The 22,046-nt window shown below is 41.7% G+C and overlaps 1 pseudogene; it reads left to right on the forward strand.

The window, feature by feature from the left end:
• The window catches only part of LOC127191104 (60S ribosomal protein L28-like), a 31,875-nt pseudogene extending 18,691 nt beyond the window's left edge, over positions 1 to 13,184 (forward strand).
• Positions 13,185 to 22,046: the final 8,862 nt, after the last annotated feature.

Consider the following 22,046-nt stretch of genomic DNA (forward strand, 5'->3'; position numbering starts at 1 on the left):
TGGAATACATTCATGAGAGCTCAGAGTATCACTCGATAAGGTTTTGCCCGGTATGCAGAAAGCACTCGGTTTAATTTCCATTACCAGCAAGAGCAATGATGTCTTCTTAGCATGACACAGCCAGTGCACTCACGGATTCTCTACAAAAGGTTCAGGTGCCATCAATACACCAGGATGGATGAAGGAGGGACCCGTGAGGCCCTGCCCTTCCTGAGGACTAATGGCAGCTAGTGGTTGTTAGGGAAGGAAGTGTCACCTTCTTCCGTGGCTTAGCAACTGAGATGTTTCCCTTACTCCAGAAAGTAGCCTTCCACCCATGATCTGGCAAGGAACTCTAATTAAACTCAGTGGAACACACAGACACACATACATGCATACACACACACACACACACACACACACACACACACACACACACACACAAATACATGAAACTAGGAGGAGCACTTGGTGTGATGAAGGACTCCGGAGGGAGACAAAGAAACAGAGAGGATTGAAAAATACTAAAATTCATTTTATAAATGTATGAAACTGTCAAACAATTAAAAACACTTAAACTCCCAGTGCCACATAAAAGCAGGTGTGGCAGCACATCCCTGCAATCTCAGCATTTGGAGATGGGGGCAGGAGACTCAGAAATTAAAGATCACCCTTGGCTTCATAATCAGTTTGACATCAGCCTGGGATACATGAGAACATGTTTCAAAAACCGCCGTTAATAAGCAAATGAAATGAAATACAATTGTGATGTAACCCGAGATCCTGTTGTCATAGTCTGCATGTTTCCCTAGGAGTCACCCAATTACCTAAATGATTTTTTTCTTAATTTGCATGCACTAAGATTCACCGTGCTGCAATGTTCTGTGACTTGTGATTTAAAAAAAGAAAAATCAAACCATCAAGTCACATATCCACCATCACAGTTATCACGCCAGGAGTGTCACCCTGGCCTGGGAAACCCTCTGTGTTTCCTCTGTCACCTCTCTTCCCTCCACGGGAATCACTGGTCTTACTGTCTCTAGTTTTGTGTTTTATAGGAGTTTCCTATAATTGTAATAAGAGAGTACAAAGGCTTTTAAGACTGGCCTCTTTCACTTCAAAGTATGTTTGTAAAGTCTCTCCCTGGCTTTTCATGGCTGGGGAACTCGCTCCTTTTTATCACGGATTTTAACATGCCACTGCATGGGTTACCAGTTTGCTTGCCACTTCGCTACTGAGGGGGCATCTTGGCTCTGTCTCGTGTGAGGTGACTATAGAGAACACTGTCGTGAACGGTTCCTTAGTCTCCTATATGACTGTACCGTTTTACTTTAACCAGTAGTTCATGACACGAGAATCTGGTCGCTCTGAGTCTTAGCTACATTCGATATTGTGGGCATCGTTTTATTTTGTTCTTTTTGGGGGGAGACCCTGAGAAGCTTTTTGTCGGTGGCGTTTTCTCTAATTTTTGACATGCCAATATGAGTCTGGTAGAATCACCTTGTTGTGATCTGCAGCTCTTTAATGACCAAGGATGCTAAGTATCGTTTATCATCTACTTGTTTTCTTCGGTGAGGTGTCTCTCCATATCTGGGGAGGTTAATATTGACCGTCAGCTTGGTGGCACCTAGGACCACCATGTCTCTGGACATGTCTTTGAGAAATTATCTAAGTGAGGTTAATTAAGGTGGGGAGACCCGTTCAAAGTGTAGGAGGCACCGGTGTGTGTGATCTGGGCGATCACACTGCCGAGAGCTGTGGTTCTCAACCTTCTTAATGCTGAGACCCTTTAATACAGTTTTTCACATTGTGGTGACCCAACCATAAAATTATTTAGTTGCTACTTTATGATTGTAATGTCGCTACTGCTATGAACCATAATGTAAATATCTATGTTTTCCAATGGTCTTAGGTGACCCCTGTGAAAGGGTCATTCATCAACCCGCAGTGGGGTCACCACACACAGGTTGAGAACTGTTGGCCTAGAAGAAAGAAGCCTGGCTGAGTAGGAGCATCCGAGACTGTCTGCTTCCTGACAATGTGGCCAGCTGCCTGTGCTCCATGCCTTCCCCACCAGTGAGCGCTCTGTCCTCTGGAACTATGAGAAAAAATAGGCCCTTCATCCCTAAGTTATTTTTTATCTGGTACTTTGACATAGAAATGAGAAAAATAATTAATATATCTTGTCCATTTTCAGTTAATTTCATACTTTTGTATTATTATTATTGTTATTATTACTGTTTTATTATTCAGGATATATAACCCAAAGGTTCATTTGGTATTTTTTTGTTCATTTGGTATTTTATTGTTAAATGTTCTGGCTCTTTTAAATAACTTCATTTAATATTTTAAATTTAATAAAATTACTGACATAATTCTACATTTGCATATCCATTTATTTTTAATGATATGCCTATATGTCTTTGTGTGTGTGTGTGCACATGCATGTGCATGTGCGTGTGCGTGTGTGAGCTTGCATGTGCACACACACACACGTGCAAGTGCAGGCACCAACAGGGGCCAGAAGAGAGTGCCTTTATGCCCTGAAGCTGGCCCTATAGGTGGTTGCAAGCTGCTCCACTTGAGTGCTGGCAGATGAACTCAGCTTCTCAGCATAAACAGCACAAGTTCTTAACCACTAAGCTCTCCAGCCTCACTTATTTTGTGCTTTCTGTTTCTGTTCTACTTGTTCTGTTTCCTTCTCTCCAAGTTTTTTACCTTGTTGTAAATGAATGAGAATTTTTTTAGTACTGTTTTTTTTTTTTTTTCTCTTCTACTCCTTTGGAAATTATAACTAGTTCTTATTTCTCCTTTTAGTTACATGTTACTAATAATCAAAGTATAAATTTAAAGAACTCCCTTTGTCTGGACAACACACAGACTTCTTAATACTCAAATTCTCATCTTTCTCCAAACTTACATTATTTTAAAATTCTATTGTATTTCACTTGATTTGATTTGATTTGATTTGATTAAGACAGAGTCTGACTATGAAGCACAGAACAGCCATTATTTCCCTGTATTGGTTACTTTTCTGCTAAAACTGTTTTCTGATCAAAACACACTGATCAAAGCAACTTGTAAAAGACAGAGTTTGTTTTGGCTTATGAGTCCAGAGAGATAAGAGTCCCTCACAACAGGAAGGCACAGCAGCATCAAGTGGCAGGCATGGTGGCTGCAACAGAAAACAGAAATGGTAGACTGGAAGTAGTTTAAGGCTTTAGACTCTTAAGGCCCACCTCCAGTGACACACTTCCTCCAGCAAAGCCACACTTCCTGTTTGTTGCTGCTCTATTCACAAGAACAAGGAAATGGAAACCACTTAAATGTCCTCCAGTGAACGGATAATACAAATGGGCTCCATATGCAGAACGGAACATTATTCAGCTCTAAGAAAAGATAAAACCAAGAGATTTGCAGGAAAATGGATAGAACTAGAAAATATTATATTGAATGAAGTAACACAGACCCAGAAAGACAAATACCCAACGTTTCTTCTTATTTGCGGAGCCCAGCTCTGCACCTTTAGGTGTAACTGAAGATATTAGGACTGAAAAGAGACATGCTGGGTGTGAGGGAGAGAAGCAGAGCCCAGGCATCATGAAGAGGGAAACTGAAAAAACAAACCTGGGAAACGTGAAGGGAGTCAACGCAAGACCTGAACAATGACAATGCTATTTGGCTGCCAATGGATGGGGGACATTGCACAGGACTCCACCCCTAGATGAAGAACTGCAGTCCGCCTTCTCCAGTGACAAGCCCCCTGGTAGGTGATCCAAACCCACATGATCAACCTTTGGCATATAAACATAGGAGCAAAAGTAAATAAACTCAATAGGTTGCATTTATGAAATGTATGTGCATGTGTTTAACAACATTAATTAAAGACAAAGAGGCCATGCGTTTGAGGAGGGAAGTGAGAGATGAGAGAAGTTGGAAGGAGGAGAGGGAAGGAAAATGATTGGAGTACCATATGTAATTCATATATAAAATTCTCAGCAAAATAAATAAATACAGTATTTTCTATTTTAAAACTTTGAAAGCCCACTTTCTATCCGAATGCTTTATCCTCTAATCTGTCTTGCACCCCCACCCCTTTGCTATGACTTTTATGACTTCCTTTGTTGTCCACACCCTACAATTTCATTACAATGTGCCTGGATGTGCATGCATTACTTTTCTAGAGGGTGTTAGAAAGTTGGAACCTGAAGATTTTATTCTTCAACAGTTATCAAAAATTCCCAGTTCTTACCTCTTCATACATTTTCCTGTGGCCTTCTCACCTATACTGAACTCCAGGGAGATGTGCGTTCTTCCTATGTGTCCCATGTCACTCTGTTTTTGGACTTTTTGTGTCTCTGTGCTGCCTCTGGATAGTCTACTGTACTAACTCCCCCCAGCCACCCATCCTCTCCTCACTTCTCTCTGACTGACATTCAGTCTATTTGCACTCTTGAGTTTTTAATTTTTATTATAATTTCATTCCTAGAAATTTCACTTGGTTCTTCTTCAAATCTGCTTAGTCCCTCATTATAATTTTATGTTCCCTACAGAAATTTTAAGCTCCTCTTTAAACATGGTAATGATATTTATTTTGGGTTATAAACTTGGTCATTATGGTACCTAAAGTCTGTGCAGATTTGTTTCTTCTGTCTATAGGTGTAACAAGGCATGTTAACTGCTCCCCTTCTTAGAAGAAGTCTTCAAGGCCTTGGGTGAACATAAGCTTATTTTCACCAGATGTTTAGCATAGTGCCATTCTGGGAGTACTTTAAAACTTGACTTGAAGTATTTTGGACTGCCCAGGCCACATGAACTTGATTTAAATGTCCACATGAAGGCCAGAGGATGTTTTTAATTATCAGAAGACTTGCTTTTCAGTTTTTAACCCACAATTTGCCTTGCACTTAAACCCACCACTCCAGACTTTGTGCTTGGAATGGATAAAGAGTAGTGTTAGTTCTGGGGCATATTTACATTTAGAACAGGCATTGGATCCCCGTGTGTGTGTGTGTGTGTGTGTGTGTGTGTGTGTGTGTGTGTGATGTGTATGTATGTGTGTCTTCTTTTGCCCACACAAAGTTGTTATCCTGAAAAGAAAGAAAGAAGGAAGGAAGAAGAGAGGGAGCGAGGAAGGGAGGGAGGGAGAGAGAGGGAGGGAGGAATAAAAGAAAGAAATAAAATCAAAGATAAGTCTAAGGTGTCAGCAACCTCCCTCAGTTTACCCGCCTTGGCTCCTGTCCTCTCTTAGATAAGAGCTGGTAAACATTTGTTGCCATATTTTACCAATCCACGCGTGTCTCAAGACTTTGAAGCCTATGCATTCACCAGCTTTTTTGCTGTTTTGATAGGAGAGTTGTTCCAGGTGCCTGGCCATTGCAGTGCTCAAAACAGAGCTGTCCGTTTCCTGAATTTGAAGAAGAGTCCGAGTGATTCTCTACTTAGTAAAAGTAGGCAGAAATCAGTGCCTGACTTTTCCCAGGAAGTGTAAGAACACAGGACAGGAACTGCCTTTACATGCATGCACCTACAAAAACAGACTGAAGACTGGTGGAGGTTAGAGGGACTCGGCCTCGGTCTGGGGCCCAGCCACACTAGCTCTTCTCTACAGACAGATTTCATTAATTCAGCCAACATTTATAATGTAACTATTGTACATCCTGAAGGTACAGCAGTGAGCAAAAGTCCCTGTTCTCATTGAATATGAACATCGTCTATTGATAATATAAATGTAAATACCGTGCAGAGATTCCTATCAATGCATTTTCAGTACCATGTTCCAATCAACAGAGAGGTCCGTAGCACAATTGGAACACAGCTATCAGTAAGTGTCATATTTCCCGGGGCCAGCTCAGCAGGTGGAAAATAATAATCGAGTGAAAAGGTTTTATTTCTCCCTTAACAGCCAATGCTCCATGGAGGACCCATTCTTTTTCTTTCCCTTGAGTTAAGCCTTTCTAAATCCCTGGCCTTCCACACTGGGCATAATTGGTAGCAGCAAGGCTACTCGGTCTGCATTTGCATGAGGAGCCCTGCTGCAGTTGGCCAGGTTTCAGCTTCTTCCTTTGAAGAAAATTGGGTTTTCTTTCTTTCTTTAGCGTCTATGTCAATTCACACTGAGGGGTCTCACCCTTAAGCTAGGGAGTGGATAGAAAGTTGAATAGAGTGTGTAGTAAGTTGGAAATGTCCAAATAAATTAAGTTCGCTTCAGGATTTGGAGGTCCTGACCTTAATTTTAAGCTTTGACACTCAGCATCTATCAGACTATACATGAGCAAAGACGGAGTATCAAGTATGGTCCGCTGGCTCAGGTAGGGACTACTACCTGACGAGAATAAGTCATTAACATATTGGGACCCAGAGGAGAGGAAATTCTTCTGTGCAAAGTCAATACAGGGCAGAAGACTACATGGGCTCTGTGCTTACCATTAGGGAGAGGCCTTGGATAGACAGAGCATAAGCAGCGCTTTGCAGCATCGTGTGTGCCTCGAGATGCCTGGAAGTGCTCCCAGAGTAGAGAAGATATATTTGTTTATCTCTGTCTTGAAGCTCTTTGAGTGCGTTAACATTCAAAAGACTCTTCAGAAGTTGTGTAGTAATGAAAACCATCTTCATATTTTTCCCCCAGGACATTTCCCAAATTTCTAAAATCATTTGATAAATGATATTTTTTTCTTCTGTCCACATGACATCTAGAGTTCAGTGGAAATGCTTTCAGGATTGAGCCATCAAGGAAACAGGGTCATTGTTTTTTGGTTGTTGTTGTTGTTGAAATGAGAGTATTATGAATTCCCTCCCTTTCCAAGCACGTTGTACTAAGTTGTTCTTGTTTTGTTTGTTTGCTTGCTTGCTTGCTTGTTTTTGTGTCTGGGTTCTGAGACACAATATGAGGGACTGTATTTTTTTGTTCATGGGGACCAGAGTGAAGCTGAAATAGTTCTAGCTACCACTGTCACCTGGACCTTCACCAAGATGGAGTCTGCTAGCCTTAGCTGTGATTTACTCTGATGTTCTGAGTTAAAATTCACCCGATGGACTAGATTCAGCAAGCGTCCTATGTCTGTGGTCCAACTGTGAGAAAGGCTGGAATGCTGAGGCCTTACAAAGGAGACTGCTCTGTACCAAAACAAGGGAGTCTCAAAGTCCCAAAGACGGAGTTGTGTAGAAAGCCAAAATAGTGCCCTATGTCCTCTTCTCCGAAATAGGTTTTCACCTCCCAACTTCTTTATTTCACACTACATTGTACTGTGTTTCTTCAACCCCTGGACATACACCTCTCTCGTCTGTGTAGTACACATCTTGAAGCAGAACAAAACATTTCAGACATAAATCCACACATGGCTGAGGCTCTCCAGCCAGATGAAGTGGCATGCGACTTAATAATCCAAGCTCATGAGAATCTGCCGTGGTGCCACCACTGATGATGGATCAAGTTGAAAAGTTCTGACACTAACTTTCTATGTTTTTCTGTAACTCTTTTCCACAAACCTCTGCCCCAAATGTCTGGGCAACACTGTGCACATTAGCATTCTAAGAGAAAACCATCTGGGTTGGAGAGAAAGCTCAGAGGCTGAGAATGTTTGCTCCACAGTCATGAAGACCAGGGTCCAGATCTTGGAGCCAATATAACAAGTTGAACATCCCTGCAAATACCTGTAAATAAGTCCAGCTCCAAAGAGGACAGACAAGAGGACCGCTGGGCCTTGCTGGCTTCTAGCCAACCCAAGAAAATCCAAGCCCTAGGTTCAAGGATAAGATCCTGCCTCAACGTGGAGATCAAAAAGAAAAAAAAAAGGGGGTGGGTGGGTAATAGAGAATGCCAACGCCTCTCTGGTCTCTCTGTACAATACACACAAGCATGTGCACCCACAGACTCATGTGCAGAATACTCACACAGACACATATTCATATAGCCAAACATAAATCAATCTTTTAAAATATATTTTGTTCAAAAAAGTTTTTATGTATACAATATCATTTTGATGATATTATTTGCCCTCTCCCAGCTCTTCCCAGCTCCTGCCAGCTTCTCCTCATGTCCCTATCCACCCAACTGCACGTTCTTTGTCTCTCAAGACAAAAACAAATTCAAAGCAAAGGAACATTTTAAAAAACTAGTATAACAAAAACTACCAAAACAAACCAAACAAAAATAAATCCCTCCCAACATAAACACACACACATACACACACACACACACACACATACACACACACTGTGGTTCATACACTCAGCAACACTTTATTGGGAACAAATGATTTTCTACTCTCCAGCAACCATTAACTGCAAATAGCTTCCTGCTTAGGGGTGGGGCTTTGTGTCCACCCCTCCTTTTCAGGACTGGGACTTTGTTTGGTTTGAATCAATGTGGGTCTTGTGCATGCTGTTATGGGCTCCATGAGTTTATATATGTATCCATTCTATTGTGTCTGGAAGGCATTGTTTCCTTGGAATCATCCACCACCTCTGGCTCTTGCCATCATCTTTCTGCCTCCTCTTTTGCCTAGGTCCCTGGGCCTTGAAGGGAGGGGCTTGATGAAGACATCTGATGTAGGAGTGAGTGCTCCAAAGTCTCTCATGTTGTCCAGCTGTGGGTTCTGTGTTAATTACCATTGTCATCCTCTGATGAGGGTCAAGCGAGGTACCAGTCTATGAGATAAATGTATGTTGTAAAAAGTAACACTTTATTGCTATGTTGCTTTAGCAGAATAATGGTAGTCGGTTTCCCCATATGGTCTCAAGTTCTTGGCCATTTCAGCCATGCTGGGTATGGATTCCATCTCATCTCAGACAGTATGTTAGAATAAAGAAATCTTTTTTTTTAAATAGTCTATTTATATCAATCAACATTTAAGTACATGTATCCCCCTATCCTGGCCTCTCACTAACAGGAACTGCTGCCTATACTGGCCAAGCTGGCCACAGGTTCATTCAAAAGTTCTTGGTATGCTGAGTTACTCAGGAAACTTGTTTGGAAACTATTAAAAGGTTTGGGAGCATTCTTGTGGAGGGTCTTCTATATAAATCATGAGAGGATTCAGGTGACAGGGATTCTCCTCAGAAGAGTTCTTAAAACTGTCTAGTGAAATACTGGTGTGTTGAGAGCCCATCCACAGAGCTTGGTGTTAGAAAAAAGCCTAGGATTCAGAGATGCAAAGGTTTCAGAGGAGTGGAATGTAGTATGTGACATCACCCAGCAACCGGTCCTTGATGTGATAACCACTCTGGAAGGCATGGGGAATAGGGCAAAGGAGAGACTCAGTGGCTCAGCCATGCAAAAACAGTTCAGTAGATCTGGTCAGAAGAGAAAGGCATTCTCAGGGAGCAGCCTGCCAGAGGCCACGGGCCAGCTGGAGGAATGCACAGTGTTGTACATTGGCTAATGACCCTGCCTGACAGAACTGCTGGCAGAGGCCCTGAATACAACTATGAGAAACTGCTGCCTCCCTAGGGTGAGCCCCAAAGACCAAGAGAACATTTGAAATGTACAAACAAAATCTGTGAGGCAAGGCCTAGAAATATTTGAGGGGAGAAACTCCTAGAAGACAAAGGGACTCTTGCTTGTCAAAGATGAATAAGCTCTAAGCCTTGATGCCTAGATGGAATATTACTGTAAATCCAATTCATTTTGATGTCTACAAACAAGTAAATACAGACCTTTGAGTCACAAAAGTTAAGGCCTCTTCCTCAAATTGATGCACTGTTGGAACATCCAGCAAAGGGAAATATCACTTTACCCATGTAGCCTAATAATTCTGTTATCAGTAGGGAGATATTATAAAGTGTATATTTGGTCCTTAAACATAAGGATCCTTAAAACTTGCAACCTCTATGATGATAAGCATATCTTTAAAGAGATAACTTGTGGTTAAGTAATGAATCTTCAAGCTATAAGACTAACCTGTCAGGAAATGTGTGCCTACTTTGCAACAGTGGCACTACTGTTTTAATGAGGGTGGTAACCAAGTACTCTGTGACTGAAGTTGACACCCACTCAGAAAGGAGTCCATACCGGGTACTGTAAACCTGGTCAAACACCCAACCTGAAGGAAGTCATTAGCCTGGGGCAGGGAGTAATACTGTTCTTTAATTAAGATGACAAAATACTAAACTGCCTTCTAATATTTTATGTACATATTCACAGACAAACGCTACTCTCAGCCTCAGTCAGAGAAGCCTCTCATTCCACTGGACAGTGGTTAATGGGGAGACTCATGGCTGCATGAGGTACTGAAAAAAAGTAAGAAATGAGTATCCAGCCCTAATCAAGACATTTATACCACCTCTTCGACCACTCAAGGAGCACTGCAGAAGAAGGGAAAGACAAAATGTAAGAGTCAGAAGATAGGGAGAATGGCTGGGAAATGCCATCTTCTGGACAAAACATAGCCAAGGAGATCTTGAGCTCAAAGCAGCCCCAGATACCTGCTCTCGGCCTACTCAGTAGTCAGAGAGAGATGGAGGAGGGGATCAAGAAACCCTACCCCTCAACACACACATACACACACACGCACACACACACACAAACACATACACACATATACACACATACACACACACATACACACACGTACACACATACATACATACACACACACATACACACACATATACACATACACACATACACACACGCACACACACACACAAACACATACACACATACACACACATACACACACACATGCACACACATACATACACACAGCTGAACTATTTTTTTGATAGGTTCAAGGAGAGAAGTCAGTTTCTTCAGTTGTATACCATCTGGTGACCGCCAATGGTTTGTTTCAAGTCAGTGTTACTAAATGGGTCACAAAACAAAACCAAAGTCATGAATTTTGGAAAGAGATTGTAGGAATGTGCAAGGGAGTATTGATAGGGTTGGGAGAAAGACAAGACAGGGTGTATGGAGAAAGTACATTTATATACATGTATGAAGTTGTCAAAGAAGAAAATTAATCAATAAAAAAAATGTTAAGATTAGACCTGTGCTTTCTTTAGTCTGCTAAGCCAATTTCTCATCTTCAACCCAGTGTGTAGCTTCTAAAAATCTTACCATTAGTTTTATATTCTGCTTGTTTGTTCTTATGGCTTACATCTTCATAAAATTCTCATTATAATCCTTTTGATAGAGTTTGAAAGGGAACAGATAGATTAATAGACACTTTTTCTCCTTTAAAGAACAGCACCCTAGTGTTTTAATTACACCTCCTGTGACCCAACAATGCTCACAAATATATACTCTCCAAATGCACTGGTGTCTCCCTGTCTCTTTTACTGCCAAAGCTCACACATATAGTGTGTTCCTGTCCTCCATCTGCCCAGACTTCCCTTATCTCCCCCGTGCCCATCTCTGCCTGAGGAACTCTCCTTCCTCTTTCACCAGCGGTTCTCCCTCTACCGTCTGGATCTGTCTCCCTCAGCATCTCCCAAGCACAGCACCCATCTTTCTGGATAACCATAGATGCTTGTTTATTTTTCTGTCTTACTTTTTGGATTATAAAGACACACTTAACAGTTTTCTCACTGGACTTCTTCCTCCAGGGATGCCTCTGGCAAAAGGAGAAGTTTTCCACTAAGTGGGAATCTAGAGGCTCTCTGAGATGCTTCCCTCTGGCAACGTTCCTGGCCAATCGAAGACTTCTGTTCAAACCATTTTTTTTTAAAAAAACAGTATTATTATTGCTACTGTAAAAATCTTTTCCTAGATTAGCCTTTAAAGTTAGATCAGACATTAACTACCCTGGAAATTATGTATAGTGGTTTTTTTTTGTTTTTTTTTTTTTTTTTTGTATAGTCAAAGCACTTTAGCATTCATCAATTAATTTTGATAATTTACCATCATTAGCCAGCTAATTAAATTTGAAAATGAACCTCTCTAGAGGAGAAAGACCAATTTGAAAATATTACTTCAGGCAGATGTCCATGGGCTCAGCTCCTCCTTTCCTGACCTTCCATAAAATTAGTGAGCTCTGGGATGGAACTGGGCCAAGCAAGAGTCCCCTGGGTTTCTCCTCCTCCTTATGTAGTCTAAGCCGGATGCTGTCCTCTCCAGAGCCTTCACAACACACAGGCAGGAGAGACTCCGGAGGTGTCATATTCCTCAGGATCACAACATCTTTATATTCCGCACGTCTACTACAAATGCATGCAAATATAGAACTCTGGCCCTTGCTCCTCTGGCCCTCACTCTTACAACAAAATGGGAAAGGGGTATAAACTGACTGTGACTGTAAACCAAGCAAGCCTCGCCATATTTAGGGGAGACTGAAGAAGTGGTTGCACAGGACTAAATGTTTGAGTGTCTCTGAAGACATACTCTGAAACTCTAACCCCCCCCCCCATGTGGTGATACTGTGAAATGCACCCTTTGGGAGGAAAATAGCTGTATCCCAGTTAACTGGAAGGAGTGTCTCCATGTAGAAGACGCCATGGTTAAAAACCATAAAAAGTGAATGTCTGATGTATCTGACACCCATCGGGTGCGAAGGTTGCCACTGTAGGTATGTCAAGGAGCGAGAGAAGTGTCTTAATGATTTCTTGCTGACTGTGGCTGCCAAGATTGAATAGAAGAATACAAGGAAAATGAAGATAGATTTACTACCTATATTATTCCAAAGAACTTAAATTTGAGTTTGCATGAAAAATGGTGGGAAAAAAAATCTCTCAACCATTCTCTCCTCACTGATTATACCTTGCAAAGGTTAGGCGTAATTACAAAGAAGCAAATAAAAATCCCTATTGTGTCCCCTTTCCATCTCTGGTCACCACAGGGAGAGGAGCCACCTTCGTGTCTGCACACCTGCAATGGATGGTCATTTGGAACTGCTCCACTTTCCTGATCAAGAGCAACAAGCAGACCTATAGCACTGAGCCCAATAATCTGAAGGCCCCTCAACTCCTTCCGCTATAATGGGCTGATTCACCACAAGACTATGGGAGTGGAGCCTGCGGCCTATGGCAAAGGAGTCATCATGGTCATGAAACACAGATCTGGTCAGCAAAAACCTGCTACTTCTTATGTGAGGACCACCATCAACAAGGATGCTCAGGCCACACTCAGCAGCATCAGGCACATGGTCCGGAAGAACAAAGACCGCCCTGATCTGCGAATGGCAGTCATCTGCAGGGACAGGGCCATCCTGCGAAGCCAAAAGCCTGTGGTGAAGAGGAAACGGACCCACCCTGCCAAGAGCTCCTGAGGCTCACATCCCAGAAGCTATAGTCTGCTGACCTTTCAATCACCTCAAAAAAAAAAAAAAAAAAAAAAAAAAATCCCTATTGTATAGAAATCACACAGCCCATAATACTTCTCACAGCAACTCAAAGTAAGACAGTTGCCTATGCAAGGCGCCAGGGAGGATGAACACTGTGGAATAGATAAAGGTGCCTTATAGAGGTCTGCTTGGGGAACTAAGGCTGTCATATTACAGTGCAAGTCTACCTCGTAGATGTGTTTCTCTTACACACTTCAGAACCATGACCCTTCACCTGAAGTCCGTAGAGTGCTCCACAGCTACGCAAAGGACAGTGGAGTTGTCGCCAGTACATGTTGCTTGTAGTCACATAGGCCCTGGAATGCTAGCCCTGGGAGCAACTTGACAAATTCCTATTTGCTTATCAAAAGACATTCCTTTTGTATTCTACTAAGGAACTCTCCACACCAAAGTATAACCCATCTTGCTTTTCCATACATGCTCCTAAGGAAAAAGGGAAATGCAAAAGTCTTGGGATGTAGGGATTTTCCTGGAAGTCCAGGAAGATTTCCTAGTATTCTCAGCGCTTATGGAGCCTGATGGTGGCACCTCTACTCACATAGCATATAACATGGACAAATATGACAGGAATGATAACACTTTGAGGCATATCATTTGTGTTGGAACGTCACCCTGAGAAATGGATATTTCATTATCTCCACTTTTCTAAAAAAGTGAGCTTTCAGAGACAAATGACATTCCTGCGGTTACAGTGCCAGCTGGGACTCCAGTTGAGATTGATTCCAACCCTGGATCCTTGATGCTGATGTGACAGAATGAATCCCAACTGCTCTGTATCACTGAAACGTTTCTAAGTGATACCCTAGATAAAGGTTCAGAGGAAGAGCTTGCTCGACCCCAATGGCATCTTCACGTGTTGAGGTTCCGTCCCCTTCCCTTCTCTGCTACTCTCATTGTGTCAAATGTCATCTGTTCATCACTCTAAGATGTCACCACTGTTTCCAGCTTTAGCTCACCTATAGTTGACAAGGTCTAGTGGAAGAAATGGTATTATCTGTGTAACACATATGCTGTAAAATGTAAAGCAACGTCTCCTCCTGTCCTGTGAGACCCACTTACCCACATACTCTCATCTTAGCAACTACTGGCAGGTCTCGGTTTCTTTAGCCCAATCATCAAGATCCATGACAGAGTCTGAAAAAAGGTCCCAGCCCCTGGGAAAACAAAGACCAAAAGCATGGATTCCAAGAAGAAGGAAAATAAAATCCACCACAAAATAAGAAAGGATAAGTGTGCTAGCAGTAGTGACAACTGTCACTACAGCCAATTCAGCAGGTCATTTATCTTTTAAGCATCTTACTATGAAATAGTAAAGTATAGCATCTAATAATTACATGACAAAATATGAAAAGTGTGATTTAAAGGGGCACGGTTCAGTCTGGTTAAACATGTGCTGTGCTAGGAACACGCCACTAGAACAGGGGCTCTGGTGGCTGAGCATGGGGAGAACTGAGTCCTCACTCACCTCCAACTAGGTGACCTCAGCCAGCTCATCCCATTGGCTAGTGATGCTTGTCATAGCTTTTCCTTAACGTCAACTGGCTTACTAGGTAGTTACTGGCATGAAACTGAAATCAGCATTCCATTCAATAAGTGGGACGATCACTGGTTTTAAAAACCATCTGAGTGCTCACCTAGCTGGGTCCCCTCATCATTTCCTTCCTCCCCTCAGTTTTATATATATATATATATATATATATATATATATATATATATATATGACTACTGCCTGGGTTGTACATCTTCTCCTCTCTGTGCCTCATCCTAAACTCAGCACTGGGATGTCTATGAGTCAGTCTCCGAGTGGCTCTTCAAATGGAACCATAGCTGAGGTCCAGGAACCCCTACCTATCTTTGCATTGTAGATGCAAATGGTGAAGGAAGGGGTATAGGACACAGTGACAGCGTATTCTCACAATGAAGGCAGGGATAGCTGAGGAAACCTAAAGGGGACAACGGTGTACTGGCCTCTTTTGTCCCTTTGTAGTATAAGGGATGCTTCAGTAAGTACTGCTGTTCTCACAGAGTCACTGTTCATCTTCCTCCCACCTCCCCAATAACCCCCACCCCCCACCCCTAAGCCTTCCTCTCCCTGGACACATCTTTGGACTAACATGCGCTCCCTGATTTCGACTTGGTTGTACATCTCTTACTCGGTGTGGCACTGTTAGGTTTGTTTTATGGAATGCTCAATCTCTGTTAATTTTTTCTTAATTACTACAACGCTCTTGTAATTGCTTTACCTTCATTCTTACAGGGCGATGTTTTATCTACTTGTCTATTAAACCAAATACTATTGAAATGGAAGAAGCACAGAAATCATCTAGACCAGTGGTTCTCTACCTTCCTAAGGCTGTGGCCCTTTAATACAATTCCTCGTGTTGTGCTGACCCCCAATCATAAAATTACTTAGTTACTTCATAACTGTAATTTTGCTACTGCTATGAATCAAAATGTAAACATGTGTGTTTTCTGATGGTCTTGGGTGACTCCTGTGAAAGGGTTGTTCGACACACCATCCCTTCACCCAAGATGTTGGGACCCACAGGCTGAGAACTGCTGATCTGGATCCTTATTACCCCAAGTGTGTGTAGTATAGTTTGGATGTAGAGCATCCTCAAAACATGCTCATGTGTTGAAGGCTTTGTCCCTGGATGGTGGTGCCATTGAAAGGTGATTGGGACATGAAGATCAGGGAGTTAATACATTGAGGAGTTATAGCTGAAGGGGCCATTAGGCTCTCAGACAGAGGAGATCACTGGGACCATGCCCTAGTAGGAGTTTATCTTGTCTGTTGTGCTTTCCTATGCACTGTGATCTGAGCTGTCCTGCTCTATCACCCACTTGCACCATGATGTTCAGCCTCCCCCTTGGCTCAAGAAGCAATGTAGCCACATGACCATGACCTCTGAAACTAGGAGCCAAAATAAATCTCTTCTTTTAAGTTGCCTTTCTTGTGTTTTTAGTCATGGCAACAGAAAGTAACTACCACAGTACAATTGACAGATTAATGACACTGGCATAGCCTCAAGGACCTGTTAGGAATCTGTCCCTCGAGTCCCTCAAGCCATCCACAGCCCCACTAGATGAAGATCCACAATTCAACAGAGCCCTATGGTGATGCACATGATTTTAAAACTTGAAAGTAGACGTCACAGAAATGCCACTTCACTTCTCATTTCTCAGCTTATCTACAGTGAGTGGATAGGATGGACTAGACCCCAGGTCTCTTGACTAGTGAACTCTAAACAACTTTAACTCTTAAATAGCCTTGGCTTTTTTTTTTTTTTTTTTTTTCATGCTTAGCTAGTTTGTCAAGCTTTCACTTCATGTAACTGGGTCTATGCCAACACAAAGAATGCCAGTATCTGGTTTTCAAGTTCACATGTCTCATGTACTGTGCCATTTTTTAAATTATGGCCTCATGCATAGGCCAGGCTGGCCTGAAACTTGTGATACTCCTGTCTTGGTTTTCCAAGCACTAGGATTGAGAGCAGGACTCCACTATGCCAAACTCAATCTATTAACATAGCTTCATATTTTTTTTTCTGCAGCTTTATTCCCTTTCTTGTCCTGATTCAGTTTTCTCACTAGGAACTCCAAGTAATAAATTCAGTAGAGCTTGACTTTAGTGTCTCATTTTCCTTTTAAGATGCCCTTGGCTAATTATTAACTAGGCTCACTTTGTACTAATATTTTATTTAGAATACATGAATGGAATGAATTAAAATAGTCTCAACTTGATTTTATTTTAGTTCTTAGCTAAAATATTGAGATTTAAATTACAATTGCTTTACAAGTTGGGGAGTTTGATGATCGATTTTAGAGGCCACGGATCTCATAAATAAGGAATATAGGAGTTTATTACCTATGACTCATCCAGATTTTGACCATTTATATCATCATAACTTCCTATATCCAAAGACAAAATAATTTCTTAGACAAAATACATCATGTTTTCACCTTTGAAATTTCTAATGCTGCTTGAGAGGAATGAGACAAAGAAATAAGTGTAGGAAGAGAAAGATCTCTTTCAGACCCCAGCTCCCTCCCCCATTGCACCATTCTGAAGTCTACAGCCTTTTGTATCTTGGATGCTGTTCTTCTACCTGTTGCCTCTACCTATGAAGTCTCCATTAGTGTTTTTTCTGACTCTTTTAACCTGTAGCTAAGGGGACCTGGCCCAGGAGCCCTAGAGCCTACAGCAGTACCTTCTTGGCCATTTCCACTTTGGTGTCAGAGAGTAGGAGATGGGCAGCTCACGGGGACACTCAGGCCACCTGACAAAGCACACATGGAAACATTAGCGGGTGACTCTGAGGCCCTCCCTCAAAGACATGGCTGTGATGCATGTGTCTGTAACAAACAAAGGGAAGAGACATCTGCCCCTGGTTAGCAAGTGTCCCTCATGTCTCTGTCCTCACACACTGACAATTCCAGCTTAAAACTATGCCTTAACTTTGTGAGCAGCTACATTTGAAAGTTTCTGAACCAACCAAACAAAACCCCTGTTTTTTCCCCACCTCTGTTTGCTTTGAGAAATTTTCATGATTAGGAAAATCTAAGAAATAGGCAAGAAGTCAGAAGACTCTTAATATTTACTTCTCAGAGACAAATTTCTATGCATGGTCTATTTATATGGCCCTGTCCTAATAAATGCAAAAGTAGAAAATTGCTTTCTAATGTAGCCTGAAGTCATTTACCAACAAAAGGCCCCTTTCCCATATATTCCCCACTTCTTTACCTGAAATTCTGACACTGGTTTACTGGAAGAGGTATCCTCCTCTTTCTTATGGCAGGTAGGATGGGAGGAGTCATGAGGCAAGGCACGTGAATCCATGCACTACACTTTGCCCAGAACTAAATTTACTCTCAAATTTTCACATGTATTTAGAAGTATAGAAAGGGTCCCAGTTGGGTGTTGCAAGCTCTGGGGCTGTATGTGGTAAAGGGAACTAGCACAGAGGGAGGACCATCTCAGACTAGAAAAGACCCTGTCCTAATGTGGGACTCTGAAGTCCTGAAGTCCAGGAAGAAGCAAAGTTTACAGTGACTGCTTTGTCTCGCAGTCTTGTGCAAATCCAAAATTTTCTCTTTGTTAATGAGTGATTGCTTCTCATCCTGCAATCATAAGTAATGAGAGAGAGAGAGAGAGAGAGAGAGAGAGAGAGAGAGAGAGAGAGAGTGAGTCAAAAGACAACCAAAAACAACATCCAAGGTGGCCTGAAAATAAATAGAGCAATTTCTTTATACACATTTGGTTTTCTAAAATAGCTTTAGAATTGCAATTGCTTGTGCTATCTCTACTATGTGAAGAAATCTGTCTAGGCTCCCAAGGCAATGTCAACACAAAAACACACTTTTACCTCAAGCAGCATAAAGCCAGATATGACCATGGTCTGGGAATACGTATTTGAGTTATCTTACATTTCATGTTCCAACTTATTAACAGTTTCATCAAGTTTCTAACATAACAGAACGACAACAACTCAAGACACCTTTCAAGTACATTGGTGGAAACATCAGATAAGTGGGTTCCTGAAGACCACGGAAACCTCAGCTGTAGTCTCGGATGCACGTGTAGCTCTTCGGGTGGGAGCTATGTTTGTGCATTTCAAAAGATTTGCCTAACAGTCACGAAGATGTTAGTGTTTACACAGAGGAGGACAATAAACAGCTCAGAAGGGAATCAAAGGTGATTCAATATAACGCAGTCCTTGACAAATGCTCCACAATCATCAATGTTATGAGCAGTAGACCAGCCTTGCAGAAGGGTCAGTGTGAAGTGATGTTTTGACCAGGAACTTTCATTCACATGAGAAAAGGGACAAAACCCAAGTGATGAGTGATGGCAGCATGTGATATAGTATCTGATACAGGATCAGAGCTGTATAGGCATGCCATAGGTCATAGGTTAAAAAGACCCAAACTACAGATGATTTCAGGACCCTGAATTCTCTCGAGGAAATTTTTATCTATCCACTCATTCCTTCACAGATCTTAGGGAGAGGCTAGCGATGGGTCAGTGGTTAGAAGTTACCTCGTCGCTCTTGCAGAAGACCTGAGACCTGTTTTCGGATCAGACAGCTCAGAACCCTCTGAAACTTCAGCTCCAGAAGAATTAGTGCCCTCTGCTGGCCTCCTCAGGCACGTGCACTCAAAGACACACATACACATACTCACATGCACACTTAACTCATATGCACCCCCCCAACACACACACACACACACACACACACACACACACACACACACACACACACTTAAATTTTATATATATATCCTGACTAGTAACTGGCAGCCAGATGGTAATAACACATCTCTCAAAAAAAAAAAAAAAAAAAAAAAAAAAAAATAGAGAACTGTGATAGAATTAAGAAACACCATCCAACTTGGAGAATTAGACTGGCCAAGTAGTGTGTGTGTGTGTGTGTGTGTGTGTGTGTGTGTGTGTGTGTGTGTGTTGATAAATGAATTAGATGGAAAGCATAGGGAACAAAAGAACCTACTTTTGCTGAAGAATGAACTATGAGACAAGGTTATAGCAGATGAACACGGATAAGCAAGCAAGGTGTCTTCCTTCATTGTTGTACTGAATGCCACTGAGTTAATCATTTATAAAGAATAGGGCTTTATTTAGTTCGTAGTTCTGCATTTGGTCTCAGCTAAATGGACAATGACATTCTGAAGGCTGATAATCTCTCTTGCATGGTGCTAGAATTTGTTTAGCACCTGGCTAGGGCCGTATTACTCTACTCTAGCATGGCAGAAGTCATTTCATAGTGAAACAGACAAAGTAAGCCAGAGAGAACTCATTTTTATAAGATACCCACTTTCACAATATCCCACTAATGCAATAATTAATCAATTTAGGAGGACAAATATCTTTTGTTTCAACTAATTCCCAATGGTCCCACCTCTGAATACTAGCAGTGTGAATTTGAGAATTAAACTTCCAACACATGAATTGTGAGACAAATATTCAAACTAGAGGAAAAGGGTTGTGTTGGTAAACAAACAAACAAACAAAAACAAAAAACTCATGCTGTATTAATATACACTCGCTCCCTCAGGAAAGAGAACTGTGAAAGCGATTGACATAGTTCAGTCAAAGATATATCATTATCAAACTTGCTTATGAAGAAGCAGCATTCCCCTGTTTACATGGAATATGCACTGGAGACATTTAAGACTGGAGATAGAGAAATTGACAATGAAGTTATGTGGTTAAGAGACAAGTAATAAGGCCCACAGAGGCAGCTTTGAGGCTTTTGGAATGAAGAGATGTGAATAGAACTGAAAACTCTGAGGAGAAACCAATCACATGTGGTATAAATTGAATGAGAAACTAGGAAGAAAGGTAAAATTCAGGATGACCCTCGCTCACTTAAGTGTCTTCTGCAGTGATTAATAGATAATAGGGCCACAGACATAACTAAGGATTATGAGAAAGAAAGGTTTGGGGGAGAGATGCAGAAGCCATGCTAGGTTTGAGAAAACTGAGTGACTCCCTCTTGTAAGGTTTCTGCACATCATTCCACGGAGTGCCTGCAAGTCAGGCCAAAGGCCTGCAATTTGGAAATCACAATCAGCCAGGCAGAGGCAATTTAAACCAGGGAAGTGAATACCAGAATGAGAAGCAAACTTGACCAAGAGTGTCACCTGGAACAGCCCCAAAATTTAAGAGACAAGAAAAGCAGACAGGATGTCTATCTGCAACAGACCTAAAGAAGAATTGCAGACACTGAGGATAACCGAGAATACGGTCGCTGCATGAAAGTTTGCTGACTGGAGATGTCAGGTGATTTGCATCATATGGAGCAGAGGTACAGTGACATAAAATTTAAATATCCTGATTCATGTAGTGGTTTAAAAAATAATCACTGGCCAGAGAAGCTGAACTGAGGTGACTTTTAAAAAAATGAAATGAAGAAATAGAGTCAGAAAGCAGGTCCACTCGAAAAGTTTACTCAGTGAATGGAGAGGAGACATTTGTTGAAAACTAGAAATGTAAAGCTCAAGGGAAGCTTTCAATAGTGAAGGCAAGTTGAGTAAGTTCAAAGACTTAGAGGAGGAGAGGTAGAAAACATAGAATGTAGAAAGATGAATATGAAACAAGCTCCAGGAAGGTAGGAAGCAGTGAGATCTAGAGCTGGAAGAAGAGGGATTCCATCAGGGTCTAGAGGAACAGCAACATTTAGAATGCTATTTGTCATAAGCAACATAAAACATAACTTAAAGAAGTGAAACAATGAGACTATGTCCTTTAGCATATCAAGTAGTCAGAATGGAAAGATTATAGACAGGGACTGGGTAATCCAAAGCCTTAACTACAACGCTAAGACTAGAGGTCATTACATAATGCCTGATGCCCTCAACAAATCTACTCCCATCAAGACTAGAAGCTCTAGTTGACACAGAACAGCATCAAGAGAATAAGAGTAATGGGGGCATGGTGGCAGTGCACGCCTTTAATTCCAACACTCCAGAAGCAGAGGCAGGTGGACCTTTGTGAGTCTGAGGCCAGCCTGGTCTACAAAGAGAGTCCAGGACAGCCAAGGCTATACGAAGAAACCCTGGCTCGAAGGGGGAAAAAAAAAAAAAAAGAAAAGATTAAGAGTACAAAGCTTTTTAGGACTCTGTTTTGGCAAGTAAAACACTTTTCTCAGGTTCTTCAATAGAAGTCAAGATTTCCTCAGAAGCTTAAGTCAAGTCCTGACAAGGAAACAAAGCAGCTACATGTAGGTTGGAAAAATGGTGATACACCTGATGGCATAGGCAAGAGCC

Source organism: Acomys russatus, chromosome 6, assembly GCF_903995435.1.
Source record: "Acomys russatus chromosome 6, mAcoRus1.1, whole genome shotgun sequence".
NCBI classification, from domain to species: Eukaryota; Metazoa; Chordata; class Mammalia; order Rodentia; family Muridae; genus Acomys; species Acomys russatus.